Genomic DNA, 14,956 nt, shown 5'->3' with positions numbered 1-14,956 from the left:
TTTCCTGTGTTCCAGAAGAGAGATTGTTGTGTATCAACTGTTTGCAGAAAGTTGATATGGAGAAGTGGATGGAATTGAAATCAGGTTTTAATATAAAGTCAATAAAACAATTAATTGAGCACCTAGGTTTATTCAAATATGATGGATGGATAAGTGTGAGTGTGTGTGTGTGTGTGTGTGTGTGTGTGTGTGTGTGGAGAGAGAGAGAGAGAGAGCGAGCTGAGAGGGAGAGGAAGAGGTATAGAGTTAGACACAGGCACCAAGAGCTGGAACAGGTAAGTTTGGTGTTTCCTATTAGACATACTTTGAGTATGTCATGTAGGGGAGTGAATTTAGAAGACAAACTGAATATAAGTGATTTCAGCTTAGGGAAAGATGGATATTGATATCCAGATTTTATCAGCCTCCCAATGGTCTCTAAAGTTGGGAGACTGAGGGAAATTCCCCAGGATGCAAGTGTTGATTCAGGAGGCTTGTTTTGCCCTTTCCTGCAACAGATTCAAGACACAAAAATCAGTTACTTCTTACAGCTTCCAGCACACATGTCACTCCTGAGGGTAAGTCTTCCCTGATTTCTGCCCAATCAATGTTAATGTGTCCTTCTCTAAGTCCCCTGTAGACCACAATATATGTCTTTGTCACTGCAGTCACAGTATTGATCAATTCATACAGAGATGTTTCCATTGCAGTCTTTCCCACACCTCTGTGGGCTTCCTCATGGGGGTTCATGCACTACTAGTTCCAGGAATCTGGTGTGTTCTGTGTGTTAAGGCTCAGCTCAGTGTTGTATTTAGGGGAAAGAGAGACCTGATCCATCCCTTTGAGCTACTGACCAATCCTTGAGACTCTGTAGAGACTGGGAAATGATTACTGTGAGATCAAGAGGAGAATCCTGTAGGACCTTGCCATGTTGATTGACCTGTATCCTTGAGGACATATTCCCATGCCTTTTGCTCACAATGCACGCTGGATTACTTAACAGCACAATCTGTTTTGGCAGCAGTAACCTTCACTTGGGGACCTTGGGCTTCCATTAGTGGCAGGCATGGATCAGAAGAACCCAGACCTGCTGACCTCCAGTCTAATATCCACACAACCAAGATGCCAAAATTGGGATAGGTAAGTGGGCTCTTGGCTGGAGGACTCATTTCCAAATGCTCTACAGGGTTACAGTCATGGGCTCAGGAATTGCGAGTAAGCTGAGAAGATCCCTTTCTTCCCTTTCTTCGTGGAGATTATGGATGAAGAAGATGTGAGCAGAAATGACATAATTACAAAGCATGGCCCTACAAATCCCAACAGTTGAGGTTATTACAGAGTTCAGGATGTGTTGGGCGCTGTCTGAGGAGTATTTGCATGTAGAAGTATTTTTGCTCTCACAAGTTTTGGCAGTGAGTCCCTAAACTCCAGGATAAGGTCTGTAACTCCTCTGGCCTGGTGCTGTAAGTGTAAGTTGACTGCCCCACATCACTGTACCTGTATGAGTACTGGCTTAGGGACATTTGGATACTTTCCATGGAACAACATAGAGTTGACACCATTAGAAAAATGGCCTGCTGTCCTACTACTCAGAAGACTTGGGCCACTGCTTCCTGAGCCATAGAGCATGCCCTGTGTGGCAACCTGTAGCCACGACCCCTGTGCAAGGCTGAGCAGGCTTGCTCTTTGCTTTCTGATTGGTTGGCACCTGTGGGTGGTTATCCAGTCAGAGTTGATGTACTCTGTTGGCTACCGAGTTTATATAAAGGCTACTCAGGGGTGCTGTTGCCCTTTTGCCTGCTTGGAGTCCCATGCCGCGGGTTACTTTCTTCAGGTGGGTGCTGAGTGCTAGTGTGGATCCTCAGAACAAGGAATTGAACAGTGAAGAACCACAACTGCAGGAAGAGTGGTCCCGCTGGTGGAAGAGGCATGGCAGTAGGTTCACCAGAATCCACAGGGTCATCCATCCTGGCTGGGTAAGTGCTGTGGAAATCTGTGCATGTTCCCTATGTGGGCCCTGGCTGCAGTCCCAGGAACTCATGCCTTCAGGAGCAGGAGGCAGGAAGGATAAATTGGTTATTAGATTGTATGCTATAAATGGTAGGTTTTATTGTATGCTAGGAATTCTATATTCTATTGTACATGATAAAGTGTAGATTACATTGGCGAGATCACGTACAATTGCAGGAGGGATTTAGCCTACTGCCTTCAGATGGCAGGTTGGGGAACTGCCAGGTGGGTAGTCTTTTGTTGAGTTGCTGGATTAAGATGCCCTGATGCTGTGGATTTCTACCACTTTTCATAGTTTTTTGAGTCATTGATGCCATTCCTCCCACCAAACTCTGATTCTGTCTCTGTGATGTGCAGTGTTTCCCTAATTATGTGAAAAATTCCTGAGGAACATATCCTGCTCTAATTACCTGTTTTCTATTCACTTTACAAATGTGGTAATATGGCCGGCACTGTGGCTCACTAGGCTAATCCTCCACCTTGCAGCACCAGCACACCAGGTTCTAGTCCCAGTTGGGGCGCCGGATTCTGTCCCAGTTGCCCCTATTCCAGGCCAGCTCTCTGCTGTGGCCAGGGAGGGCTGTGGAGGATGCCTCAAGTGCTTGGGCCCTGAACCCCATGGGAGACCAGGAGAAGCACCTGGCTCCTGCCATCGGATCAGCATGGTGTACCGGCCACAGCGCGCCAGCCACGGTGGCCATTGGAGGGTGAACCAATGGCAAAGGAAGACCTTTCTCTCTGTCTCTCTTCTCTCACTGTCTACTCTGCCTATAAAAAAAAAAGTACAAATGTGGTAATATGAAGAGAAATATCATCTAAAAATCTATATATTCCTTGTATATTTTTACATTTACTGGGAATATGGGGACTCTGTTTATTATCAGAGCCAATTCTATTAGAGAACTCCTCCAGAATTTTAGGAAGAAATGGCTGCTGGCTGAGTACTCATTTTAGGAAATTTTAGGAGGTAATGGTTACTTGCTGAGTATGTTTGTTGCAGAAAGTTATAAAATTGTAGACTTCGAATAACTCAAAATAGATTATTTTTTTCTTACAAGCTAGATTTTGGAATATTGAAATAGTATCAATTATGGTATTTTTAGACCTGAGAGAAAAAGAGGGTAACCTTAGTGGGCCGGTCTCCCTCATACCATATACTGGTTCCATTACCACAGATGCTGTGGCTGGAGCTGAGTAGGAATCTGGTAGAAACTGGCAGATGCCAGTTTGGCCTTCACCTACTGGCTCATGGTCTGGGTTTGTTGCCTCAAACCTGTCCTTCTGTGATTTGCTGACCTGTTCTGTCTGGGTTACAGGGTCCAGCAGGTGACACAGAGCAGCATGGCACACTGGGCTTGTCAGTACCCACATCTCAGGCAGAGACAGACTTGGTACCCACATACCAAAAGTTGATGCTGTATTGTCATGTTAGACCATATACAAAAGTGGAGGTGATAGGCTGATGGGGGATAAGAGATGAAGTCACAGTCATGTGTGGGGAGTGTGGAGTTAAGGTGGAGCAGGAGACCACACAGTGATGGAGTGCACCCAGAGGACTATGGCCGCATCCCGTGGAAGCTGGAGGTATTTCAGAATATTTACAAAAGGTTGTGGAATGGCATTTGGCATAGTGAGAAAGACTGCTTGGGATACCAGAGGAAGTAGGTAATGGCATAAGTAGTTCCATTCACACTACCCAGATTGGAGACTGATACTGAATTCCCTGCTGCCAGTTTCAGTCTACCCCAGATAAGCTCTGCTTATTGTGGGCATGGAAGTGCTGTCTTCCTCTCTTTCCTGCTCTATCCGCCTCTCTCACACACATACACACATATTCTCTCTCTGTTCTCTGTCTCTTTGCCTTTCAAACAAATTCAATTTTTAAAACTATACGGGAAAACATTTTGGATATTTGGTGCCAGTCAGAGTTACATCAGGAGTGAGTTCCTCTTGTCATACAGTACAATTGGGTGACTAGGTCACAGTAATCTAGTACATGTTTTATGAGAAAACAGGAGACAGGAACTCAAGGACTTCAACCATAGAATAATATCAAAGAAGAATAAATGTTGATTTGATCACCATACATAATATAAGGATATTGAAATGTCACACTGTAGCCCATAAGTGTGTACAATTGTTGTTAATAAAAATTAAGCTAAAAATACCAATATCTTATTTGGTGCATAGGGTTAAGGGGCTATAAAATATTTAATATCATGCTAATATTAAAGTAGTTGGAAATATTTTAATTAATATTGACAGTGATAATAAATATGTAAATTGATTTTATTGTCATGCTGAGTGGAAAGACTGGAAATGAACATTTATTTTTGATTGTTTCATTAACATAAGAAAAATCATAGAGTGTTTGCATGTGTATTTGGAACTAAATTGTTTTACAGCAATATAAAAATGGAATATGGGATTAAAAGATAGGCTTATTTTTTTGTTTAAAATTTAGATTTTCCTGGTGTTGAGAATCATTACACAGACATTTCAATTTGTTCATAATTATTTTTTTTAAAAAGGTGTATTTATTTGAAAGGCAGAGTTATAGAGGGAGAGACAGAGAGAGAGAGATGTCTTCTATTGGCTGGTTTACTCCCCAAATGACTGCAATGGCTAGCACTGGGCCAGAATGAAACCAGGAGCCAGCAATTTCTTCTGGGTCTGTCATGTGAGTGTGTGGCCCAAGCACTGGGGCCATCTTTCACCGCTTTACCAGGTGCATGAGCAGGGAACTAATGGAGCCACTGGAACTGGAACAGGTGCCTATATGGAATGACAGAGCTGCAGGCAGCAGCTTAACCTGTTATGTGTTTGTCTTGTGGGACCCAAATACATAATTCTTTTTTTAATAAAAAGATTTATTTATTTATTTATTTATTTGAGAGGTAGAGTTACAGACAGAGCAAGAGAGAAAGGTCTTCCATCTGCTGGTTCACTCCCCAAATGATGGCAAAGGCTGCAGCTGAGCAGATCCGAAGCCTGGAACCAGGGCCTTCTGGTTCTCCTGCATGGATGCAAGGGCCCAAGCACCTGGGCCATCTTTGTTACTTTCCCAGTCCATAGCAGAGAGCTGGATTGAAAGAGGAGCAGCTGGGATATGAACTGGCATCCATCTGTGACCCCAGGGCCGCAGGTGGAGGCCTAGTGCACTACACCATAGTGCCAGCCCACCTATGTACATAATTCTTAACATACACACCAAAAATCTAAAAAGCCACAAATGTCATTCTTTTCAAATTTTTATGTATTTTATTTTTGAGATAACATTTTAAATTTACATGAATTTAAAAGATTAATGCTGCACTAAAAATAGTTCAACAAGTAAGAAGTAAAAAGACCATGTTCAGCAGGAATAAAAGCAAGGGCTGTAACTATAAAGAATAATCCAATGAAATCAAGTGAATTTCACCTATGTGCTGTAAATTTTAAAGTAATCACAGATCATTAAAGTTATATTAGCATATAAATCTTGTTTTGAAAATATATGTAAAGGGAATAAATTTCATGTAGTTCATATATAAAATATATATGAAAATATTATTCATAGATAACTTATTTTCATTTAATTTTTTAAAAAATATTATTTACTTATTTGAGATGCAGAATTAAAGAGAGAGATAGAGAGGTTTTCCATGCATTAGTTTACTCCCCAAAAGGCTGCAACAGCTGGAGTTGGGCTGATCTGAAGGCAAAAGCCACGAGCTTCTTCTGGGTCTCCCACAAAGGTGCAGGAGCCCAAGCACTTGGGCCATATTCCACTGCTTTTCCAGGCCATTAGTAGAGAGCTGGATCAGAAGAGGAGCAGCCAGGCCACAGACTGGTTCCCATATGGGATGCTGCTGCTGCAGGCAGTCTTAGCCTACTATGCCACAAAGTCAACAAGAGTCAGTGCCTCCTTATTTTTTACACTGATATACTTGTAGGTTTTTTTTTGTATTTTTCAGTTTTGTTTAAGGAATAGAGCTTCATTCATTTGCCATATACAGATTTAAGAACATGATGATTCTTTCCCCCCTCCTCCCTACCACCCATACTCGTGCCTTTCTTCCTCCTCCCTTTTCCTGTTCAATTCCTGTTTTTTACAGAGGTAAATTTTCAGCTAACTTTTATATTCATAAGATTAACCCTATACTAAGTAGAGAGTTCACCTATTAGTAAGAAGAAAAACAAAAAAAAAACAAACAAGAAAAACATTGTTCTTTAACAGTCAAGGCAAAGGCTCTTCAAAATCATCATATCTTCAAGTGTCAATTTTGTTCCTATACATTACATTTTTAAGTACTTCATTAGCTACCACAGATTCCAGAGACCATATAGTATTTGTCTTTTCGTGACTGGTTTATTTCACTAAATATAATGGTTTCCAGTTGCATCCATTTTGTTGCAAATGACAGGATTTCATTTTTACCACTGTGTAGTATTCCATAGTGTATATGTACCATAGTTTCTTTATCCACTCTTCAATTACTGGACATTTGGGTTGATTCCATATCTTAGTTGTTGTGAATTGAGCTGAAATGAACACAGGGGTAAAGATCACACTTTCCTATGTTGATTTCATTTCATTTGGATAAATTCCCAGGTATGGGATTGCTGGGTCATATGATAGGTCTACATTCAACTTTTTTTTTTTTTTTTATGGAACGCTTCACGAATTTGCGTGTCATCCTTGTGCAGGGACCATGCTAATCTTCTCTGTATCGTTCCAATTTTAGTATATGTGCTGCCGAAGCGAGCACAATACATTCAACTTTTTGAGATATCTCATTACTGTCTTCCACAGTGGCTGTACCATTTTACATTCCCACGAACAGTGGACTAAGGTACCCTTCTCCCCACATCCTTGCCAGCATTTATTGTTTGTTGATTTCTGTATGAGAGCCATTCTAATGGGGGTGAAGTGAAACCTCATTGTGGTTTTGATTTGCATTTCCCTGAAGGATAGCAATCCTGAGCATTTTTGTCATGCTTCTATTGGCCATTTGAATTTCTTTTCTTGGAAAATGTCCATTCAAGTCCTTTGCCCATTTCTTGACTAGATTGTTTGTTTAGTAGTTGTTGAGTTTCTTCAGTGCTTTATAGATTCTGGAAGTTAATTGTCAGTTGCATGGTTTGCAAATATTTTCTCCACCCTGTCATTTGCCTCTCCACTTTGCTGAGTGTTTGGCAGTGCAGAAGCTTCTCAGTTTGACATAATCCCTCTGGTTAATTTTGGGTTTGGTTGCCTATGCTTCTGGGGTCTTCTCCAAGAACTCTTTGTCTATGCCAAGGTCTTGTAGGGTTTCCCCAAAGTTCTCTAGTAATTTGATGGTACTGTGGTGTAGATTTAGGCCTGTGATCCATTTTGAATGGATTTTTGTGTAAGATGTAAAGCAGGGGTCTTGTTTCACACTTGTACATGCAGAGGACCAGTTTTCCCAGCAGCATTTGCTGAAGAGACTGTCTGCTCCAGAGGTTGATTTTTGCAACTTTGTCAAAGATACATGACTGTAGATGCATGGATCAATGTCTAGAGTTTTTATTCTGCTGCATTGGTCTACACGTCTGTTTTTGTGTCAGTACCAGGCTGTTTTGTTTGTAACTGCCATGTAGTATGTTTTGAGGTCTAGTGTTCTGATTCCTCCAGCTTTGCTTTTGTTGCCTAAGATTACTTTAGCTATTCAGGGTCTCTTGTGTTTCCATATGAATTTTAGCATCATTTTTTCTAGATCTGAGAAGAATTTTGTTGATATTTTGATTAGTATCACATTGAATCTATAAGTTACTTTAGGTTGTATGGACATTTGGAAGATGTTGATTCTTCCAATCCATGACCATGGAAGGTGTCCCCACCTTTTAATGTCTATTTCTTCTTTTAATACAATTTTCATTGTAGAGATCTTTGATACCATTGGTTAGATTTATTTCAATAAATTTTTTGTAGCAGGCAGACCTCAGGCAGGGCACAGAGTTCCCTGCCCCCACTCTGCGCTGAGAGGCCCCCTTGCTCCTGCTTCCAAGCCACCCCAGAGGGTGGGGGTCTCCAGGGCTTGAATATCACAGGCCTGGGACAGCAGGGACTGGGAGCAAACAATGCTTCCTGACCCCCTACTCAGTAAGCTCACCCCCAAACAGGAACGCTGCTGGGAGCTGTGAGGGATAGGGCCCACGAGCCCCAAGACCAAGTCTGGAGACTGTCTCCTGCAGTCCCTGCTGACTCAGAACACAGTGCCCCGTGCCCCTGGCTGTCTGCTCATCTGGGGCTGAGGACATGGCGGGGCTGGGCTGCAGGAGACCTGCATCTTTACAGTGGGCATCGCATCTCAGGTCAGGGTCCCTTAACACCACTGGCAGCTGAGTCACTGCAGTGTCCCCATGCTGGTCCCAGCTTCCCCCAAACTCTGGGGTCTGCCAGGATCCTGCAACACACCCCCAATGCCCCCAAGATGGCTTTGTGCAAAACATCCCTGTCTTCGTCCCTGTGGCCCCTGTCCTCGTCCTGTAGTCCCCGTCTGTGTTCCTGTGGCCTCTGTCCACCTCAGCCTTTCTTGTCACTACAAACCATGAAGGCTTCCTGAGCCCTAAGCTCTGGGCTTGGCTTCAACCACCCATGGGCTTCTTCACTTCCTCGGGGAGACATGGCCTCGGAAACTGGTGTGTGCAGGAGAGGGGGTGGCTCCCAGCCCTGGATGACCAAGCAGGACTGTCAGACCAGGCAGTGCCTCCTGGTTCCACTGTCCATGGTGGCAGCCACTGCAGGGTCAACGCTGGGGCAACAGCCCTGCTGGGTGCTTCCCCCATATGACCCAGACCTGCTACTCCTTCCTCTCCTTTCTCCCACCTCCATGGGATGAAGAGAAGGAGGCTGAGACGGCACAAGGCTGAGCCCCAAACAGGGACATTCTAGCATTTCTTGCTGTGGAGGGAGGGAAGGTCATCTGCACCCCAAGGCCAAGCCCCCTGACCTGACCTGGCCTGGCCTGGCCTGGCCCGGCCCAGCCCAGCCCAGCCCTAGCCAAAGCTCAGCCTGCCCTAGACCCAGCCCCAGCCTGCCCCAGCCCCAAGCTCAGCCCCAGCCTGACCCAGCACCAGCCCCAGCTCCAGCTCCAGCCCCAGCCCCAGCCTGCCCCAGCTCCAGCCCCAGCCCCAGCCTACCCCAGCCCCTGCCCCAGCCCCTGCCCCAGCCCCAGCCTGCCCCAGCCCCTGCCCCAGCTGCATCACCAACCCATCCCAGGTCACTGCCCCATCCCCAGCCTCAACCTCAGCCCTTGCTCAGCTCAGCCTATCCCAGCCCAGCCCAGCTCCACTCCAGCCCCAGCTCCAGCCCCAGCCCCACCCCCAGCCCCAGCCCCAGCCAGGTTCTCATGGTAAAGTTTGGGTTCTGGTAATCTAGATTCACAAAGTTGATGGACAAAAAGGGATATAAATAAATATCCCTAGTCCACTCCCTGCAGGCGTGAACTTTGAATAATTAGAATTATACGGAGGACTAATCAAGATTTTCTTTTCCTTTTGCTATTTACCTCTGGGTTTCATCAGTGTCAGAACCTAATCAGTTCCCGATGTCTTAATTGACTCTTGGGAAATGCCAGTCATGGGAGAGCCCCCTGCCATCCCACTCCCCTCCTATGTGGAATGAAGCAGCCCCCCCATCCCAGCTTGCATCCTCCCCAAAGGCCCCCTGCCTCAGAAGCCTTGTTCTTGCAGAGACTCAGCACGCTGCCTCTGCCGCAGTTTGTGAAGATCCCACAGAAAGTCCTGGAAAGTCCCAGAAAGGCCACTGAGTTCTCCATCCTGGGCTCTGCACACCTCCCCCGCAGCAGCTGGGGCCCCAGATTCACCAGCAGGCCACAGAGAGAAGATAAAAGCCTCCCTCCCAGCTCCACACCACACCTGCCACAAACCAACACCAGCCATTCCCTGGGGTGTCAGCCCCACCTGTCAGGCATGCTAAGGCCTGGCCAGGGGTACAGGTAAGACTGAATGTGCATAGGTGAGGGTGGTGTGCGCAGGTGGGGGGTCACAGGTGAGGAGAGTGTGCACAGGTAAGGGGATGTGCACAGGAGAGGAGGTGTGCACAGGTGAGGGGGTATGCACAGGTGCGGCAGGGTATCTGCAGGGGAGGGGGGCGTGAGTGCAGGGGAGGGGAGTGTACACAGGTGGGTGGTGCGCACAGGTGAAGTTGGGTGGACACAAGTGAGGGGGATATGCACAGTTGAGGGGGGATATACAGGTGAGGTGCGATGTGTGCCGGTGAGGGGAGTGTGCACAGGCAAGAGGAGTGTATGCAGGTGGAAGGTTCACAGTTGAGTCTTGAAGCCCTTGAAGGCTGCAGTGTCTGGCCAGGCCCAGTGCCTCCCCATCTGTGCCCCCCTGGCCTCCAGCCCAGCAGCTGGACCTGGGGCAGCTGTTCCCATGCCGAGACCCGGGCCTCCATTACCACCCTCACCCCCAGCTCTGCCAGGCCCAAAGCTGCCAGGCTGCAGGTCCAGTTGCAGCTGAGGGCAGAGCAGGTGGCAGCCTCGCCCCCTGGGCAAGCCCAGGCCCCACTGGGGGTCACTGGGTGAAGATGTTGACTTCCAGCGGCTTCTTCTGGCCTGGGGGAGGAGGGCCAGTCTTGGTGACTCAGCACCAAGGGAAGCCATGGGCCATGCCTGTGAGGGACCCAAAGCCCTTCTGGGTTTCCTAGGGCCACAGGGCAGTAGCCCCAGCAGCTAGGCACTCCTTCAGCACCTGCCCATCTCAGCCCCTAAGTGTGCAGGGGCAGGGCTGTTTTCTACCTGCCGCCCACCACCAGTGCCTCCACTTAGAGTCCTCACCCCACATACACACACACACTCCAGATTGGTCCCCTCAGCCCCTCCCATTTCTCCTCCTATTCCCCTGCCAGGGGTCCAGGTGCATCCTGGGAAATTCTGAGTGGACGCCCAGCCTCGGGAGACAGCTGCGTTGGGAGATGGGGTCTGAGGTGCTGAGGAGGGCACAGTCCAAAGGGTGGGCCTTGTCCAGATCAGCTGGGGTCCTTACACTAATGGAGGACAAGGGCACAGACCCCACCCCCACCCACAGCCCCACAGCTCCTGCAGAGGCCACAGGAGAAGCTGACCCTGCAGGGCCTGTGCACCTGCACGTGGGACCTGGAGGGACAAATGCAGGGCTGTGGGGCCCCTGCTGCCCCCTCCTGTCTTGTCCAAAGGCTCTGGGATCTCTGGCCTGCTGGGGACAGTCCTTGCCCCTCATCTGGCCCTGGGTCTAGGCCTCAGAGCCAGGCTGACAGCCCCACGCATCTGTCCATCTGTCCCTCCATGGTCAGGACCCCAAGCCAGTGGCAGAGCCAGAAGCGGGACTGCCCCTTGGCTGGAGAGTGGGAGTCATCGCGGGGTACACAGAGTTTTGGTCTGGTGTTGGGTCTCCTCCCTCCTGCTGAGGCTTTCAGTGAGCCTGGCCCCTTTGTGCAGCCCTCACCTCCCCATGAGTGAGCTCACGTGGGGAGCTGAGGCCACACAGGTGGAAGCGACAGGAACTCAAGGGAAGTTTGGGGCTGCAAGAGGACCTGGTGGCCTGAATGTGAGTGCTGCCTCCCCTCACAGATTTCAACAGCTGCCAGGCATCGCACTGCACCTGGCCTGGGGCCTGTGCATCTCTGCCAGGGTGCAGCAAGGCTGAGCCCCCGGTGCACAAAACCCCACCATGGCTCAACAGCAGATTACTCACAGGCCGAATCCATGCTGTACCTGTGGGCTGGACACTCTGCTGAGCCATGCACCTGTGGCAGCCCCTGCCATGGAGCCCTGAGGCCAGGGTCCTTGCAGCACCACTGGGCAGGGTGTACTCAGGGAGACCTTCTTCCTGCGGTTCTGGAAGGAGGTATCTACATGTGTGCATGGGGGATCTACATGTGGGGTTGGGGGGTGGGGTGGGAATCTGCACCACGAGCAGCTTGGAGAGGCAGCAGGCAGCCACAGCTGTGGGAGAAGTGAGTTGCCAGATGTCAGGGTGAGCTGGAGCCCATTTGCACCACGTTTCAGATCACCAGTGCGGGGTGGGAAACCCTTGCAGTTTGTCAATCCCGAAAGACCTGGTCATCCAGGAAGATCTGAAGGAGGCCAGTGAGAATGCCCGGGTGGTGGAGGGGTAAGAACAGAGTCCCCCTGACCTTGTGGGCTTCGTGTTTGCCACTGACCCTGAGTCTTTCATTTTCCCCCCGCCCCCATCACAGTACCGTAGTCATCTCCCCACAAACCCTGCCCTGTGGGCTGGGTGGCATCCTGTAGCAGCAGGGCCTGGAGTCTCCTGGAGCTGCAGGAGAAAAAGTGGATCCCACCTGGGGCAGGCGCCAGTGGCTGAAGCCTCCGTCCCAGGTGGAAGCGTGGGGGTAGGCTTGGGGAGCCCTGTGGCTGGGCTGCCTCTGTATCTAAAGCCCCAGAATCCTGCCTTCTGGAAGTCTCTGTCCTCTGGGGTCCAGGTCCATGACTCAAAACCCCTCCCCTGGGGGGGGCTCTGTCCCCTGACTGGGGAGTGAGTGGGTAGACCAGGAGGTCCCTGGGGCCCAGAGTGATGAAACAGGGTGTCTGGGGCCATCTCCCCATGGCAGAGAGAACACCAGCTGAAGACCCAGGCCCTCAGCTCTGCTGTGCTGGGGAGGACATGGGCAGAGCGTCTGGACTGGGTCTAAGATGTCTCTAATTAGAGTCCCAGCATCTGGGAGCAAACCAGAGGCTTGGTTCCTCTTTAATTGGCCCACAGCAGCCCTATATGGCAGCGTGGGCATGGCCATCATTGCCTCGGCCTCTCTGCTGGGGGAGGGGCTCTCCCCACTCTCTCCTTGGCTTTTAGGCTTTAGGGCTTTCAAAGGCTGCCATCATGGCCCCACTAGGCCACCCAGCCCCCAGGCAGACACTGGCTGGGAAGCCACTCAAACTCAGCCCCAGGGGGCTTCAGCCTCAGTTGTGTGTGCTGGCCCAGGGGTCTCAGCTGAGCTGGAGGGGCTCACCCAGTGTAGGCTGGGGCAGCGGTCACTGCCGGCCAGGCCCTGGGAAGAAAAAGGGTAGGGATGGGGGAAGGGTGATGCCTGTGCACTGGCCAGCTCTGGGGTCCACGGGGGCTGCAAGGCATGCTGGGAGTCCAGGGACAGTGCATTTACCAGCCCCAGGCCTGGGGGGCTCACCATATCCAGCAGGGTCTCCCACCAGGGACCTGCTGTCCTCTGCTTTAGTCCCGGTTCCTGGGGACTCCCTGAGGAGGGGAATCCATGGGCACAGAGTCCTCGGCCCAGCAGCCCCTCCTCCCAGACCCCCTTCCCCAGCTTCCATTGTCACAGCCCCAGCCCCTCCCATTAGGTCTCACCTTTGACGACATCTGGATCCCCGTGATGGTCCCCAGTGTCCACCTGACCCCAACACTGCTCACCACCCTGACTGCCACTGCCTGGCCCAGGCCTCCCCCACACTGGACATAGCCCTCTCCAGGGCCACTTTGATGGGAGCTGGCTTAGTGACCAGCTTAGGAACAGAGCATGGCCCAGTGGCTTCCAGGGTTGTGTCACTCCAGCCTTCCCAGTGGAGACATAGGGAGGACACTGTCCCTAGCTGCATGGGGGTAGCTGTCCTCCAGGGTCTGGGGAGAGGAAGACAGAAGGGACAGGAGGGGAAGGTGGGGCCCTCGGGTCCAGGGGTTCTCAAGTTAAGCTGGGTCTCCCTGGTGCTGAGCACACGTGTGGTCAGGGACGCAGAGTGATTGGAGAACAAATGGCTCAGGCCACCCTTGTTCAAAGACTTGACGGTGCTTCTGCAGCCTGGGTACATCGGCCCTGGTTCAAAACTCCCAGGCCCACCTCGGCAGCCCCACCCCTGCAGGTGGCACCCTGGCCAACAAGCATAGGAGGAAGAGCTGGTAGAGGCAGGGGGAACCCGGCGGGAGACTGGGACCGCAGCACCTGGGGGCTTCCATCCGTGGGAGAGGGCAGATCCTGAGGACATTGGGGAACGCGGGTGCCAGGAGGGCTGGAGTCCACCACAGGGTCTCCCTGTCTCTGTGCCCCACCCACCACCCACTGAGTCTGCTCCATGATTGGGCCTCCCTGGCCCAGCCCCATCCTCTTTATCAAACCAGTGCCACCTGAAACTGTCCAGAGCTGCTCAGAGGTGCCAGCACTGTGTGCCCACTCCTCACACCTGAGGAGGAGGGCCTGCCTGCTCCAGCTGCAGCCATGTGGCTGGCCACGGTCCACCCATGAGGGTTCCACCACGGGCTGGGACTTCATCCCACCAGCGCCAGTTCGACTCAGGCTCAGCTGGGTTTGTCCTTGTCGCGGAGAGGTCGTGGTGGCTCTGTGGCCAGCACAAGGCAGCTGGTAGGGTGCCCTGGGAGCCCACAGAGATGTGACTGTGGTCAGCATGTGGGGGTGCAGTGGCAGGAGGTTGGGGTCAGAAATAGGAGGTCCCCGTGCCCCCACTTACTTGAGCCTCACTGGGGAACAGCACAGCTTCCTGGTGGCAGCTGTGGCACAAGGGCCCACAAGTGGTCAGCAGAGAGGAGGATGGTGGCAGGGGTGAGGATGACGGCTGCTCTGTGCATCCTCAGCTGCAAATCGACCCAGCCCTGGAAATTCTCACCCTGAGCCCTGGCTGCTCCCGTGGCTGGTGTGCTCCCCCATCCCAGGGGGCATTGGGTCAGGGACCCAGGAGCAAGCATCCCTCTAGTCTCCACTGCTCATCACTGCTGTGTCATTCAGCTGGTAGGAAATCACATTCCTGGAGCAAGTTAACTTCTTGTGATCAGAAACGTAAAAGGTCACTTCCTCCAGAAATTAAAACTGGGGCAGCGTCTTCCCAGCTCAGCAACATGCGGGGACAGCAGTGGCTGCCCTGCTCATGAGCCCGGCTTCGTGTTGATGTTGCCTCTGAAGGACGCTGAGATCACTCTGTCACCCTCTGAGGGATGCCTCTGTCTGTCCTGGGGGCCTCCCCCCACACAC

The 14,956-nt window shown here is 50.6% G+C and overlaps 1 non-coding gene across 1 annotated transcript; it reads right to left on the bottom strand.

Moving 5' to 3' along the window:
* Positions 1-6,633: 6,633 nt before the first annotated feature.
* LOC133755649 (U6 spliceosomal RNA) lies at positions 6,634-6,740 on the bottom strand. The gene has a single exon (XR_009865432.1). It is a non-coding gene; the product is annotated as a U6 spliceosomal RNA (small nuclear RNA).
* Positions 6,741-14,956: the final 8,216 nt, after the last annotated feature.

The sequence above is a fragment of the Lepus europaeus genome, unplaced genomic scaffold (genome assembly GCF_033115175.1).
Source record: "Lepus europaeus isolate LE1 unplaced genomic scaffold, mLepTim1.pri SCAFFOLD_66, whole genome shotgun sequence".
NCBI classification, from domain to species: domain Eukaryota; kingdom Metazoa; phylum Chordata; class Mammalia; order Lagomorpha; family Leporidae; genus Lepus; species Lepus europaeus.
The sequence above is the reverse complement of the archived record's forward strand: the minus strand, read 5'-3'. Positions and strand labels throughout refer to the sequence as shown.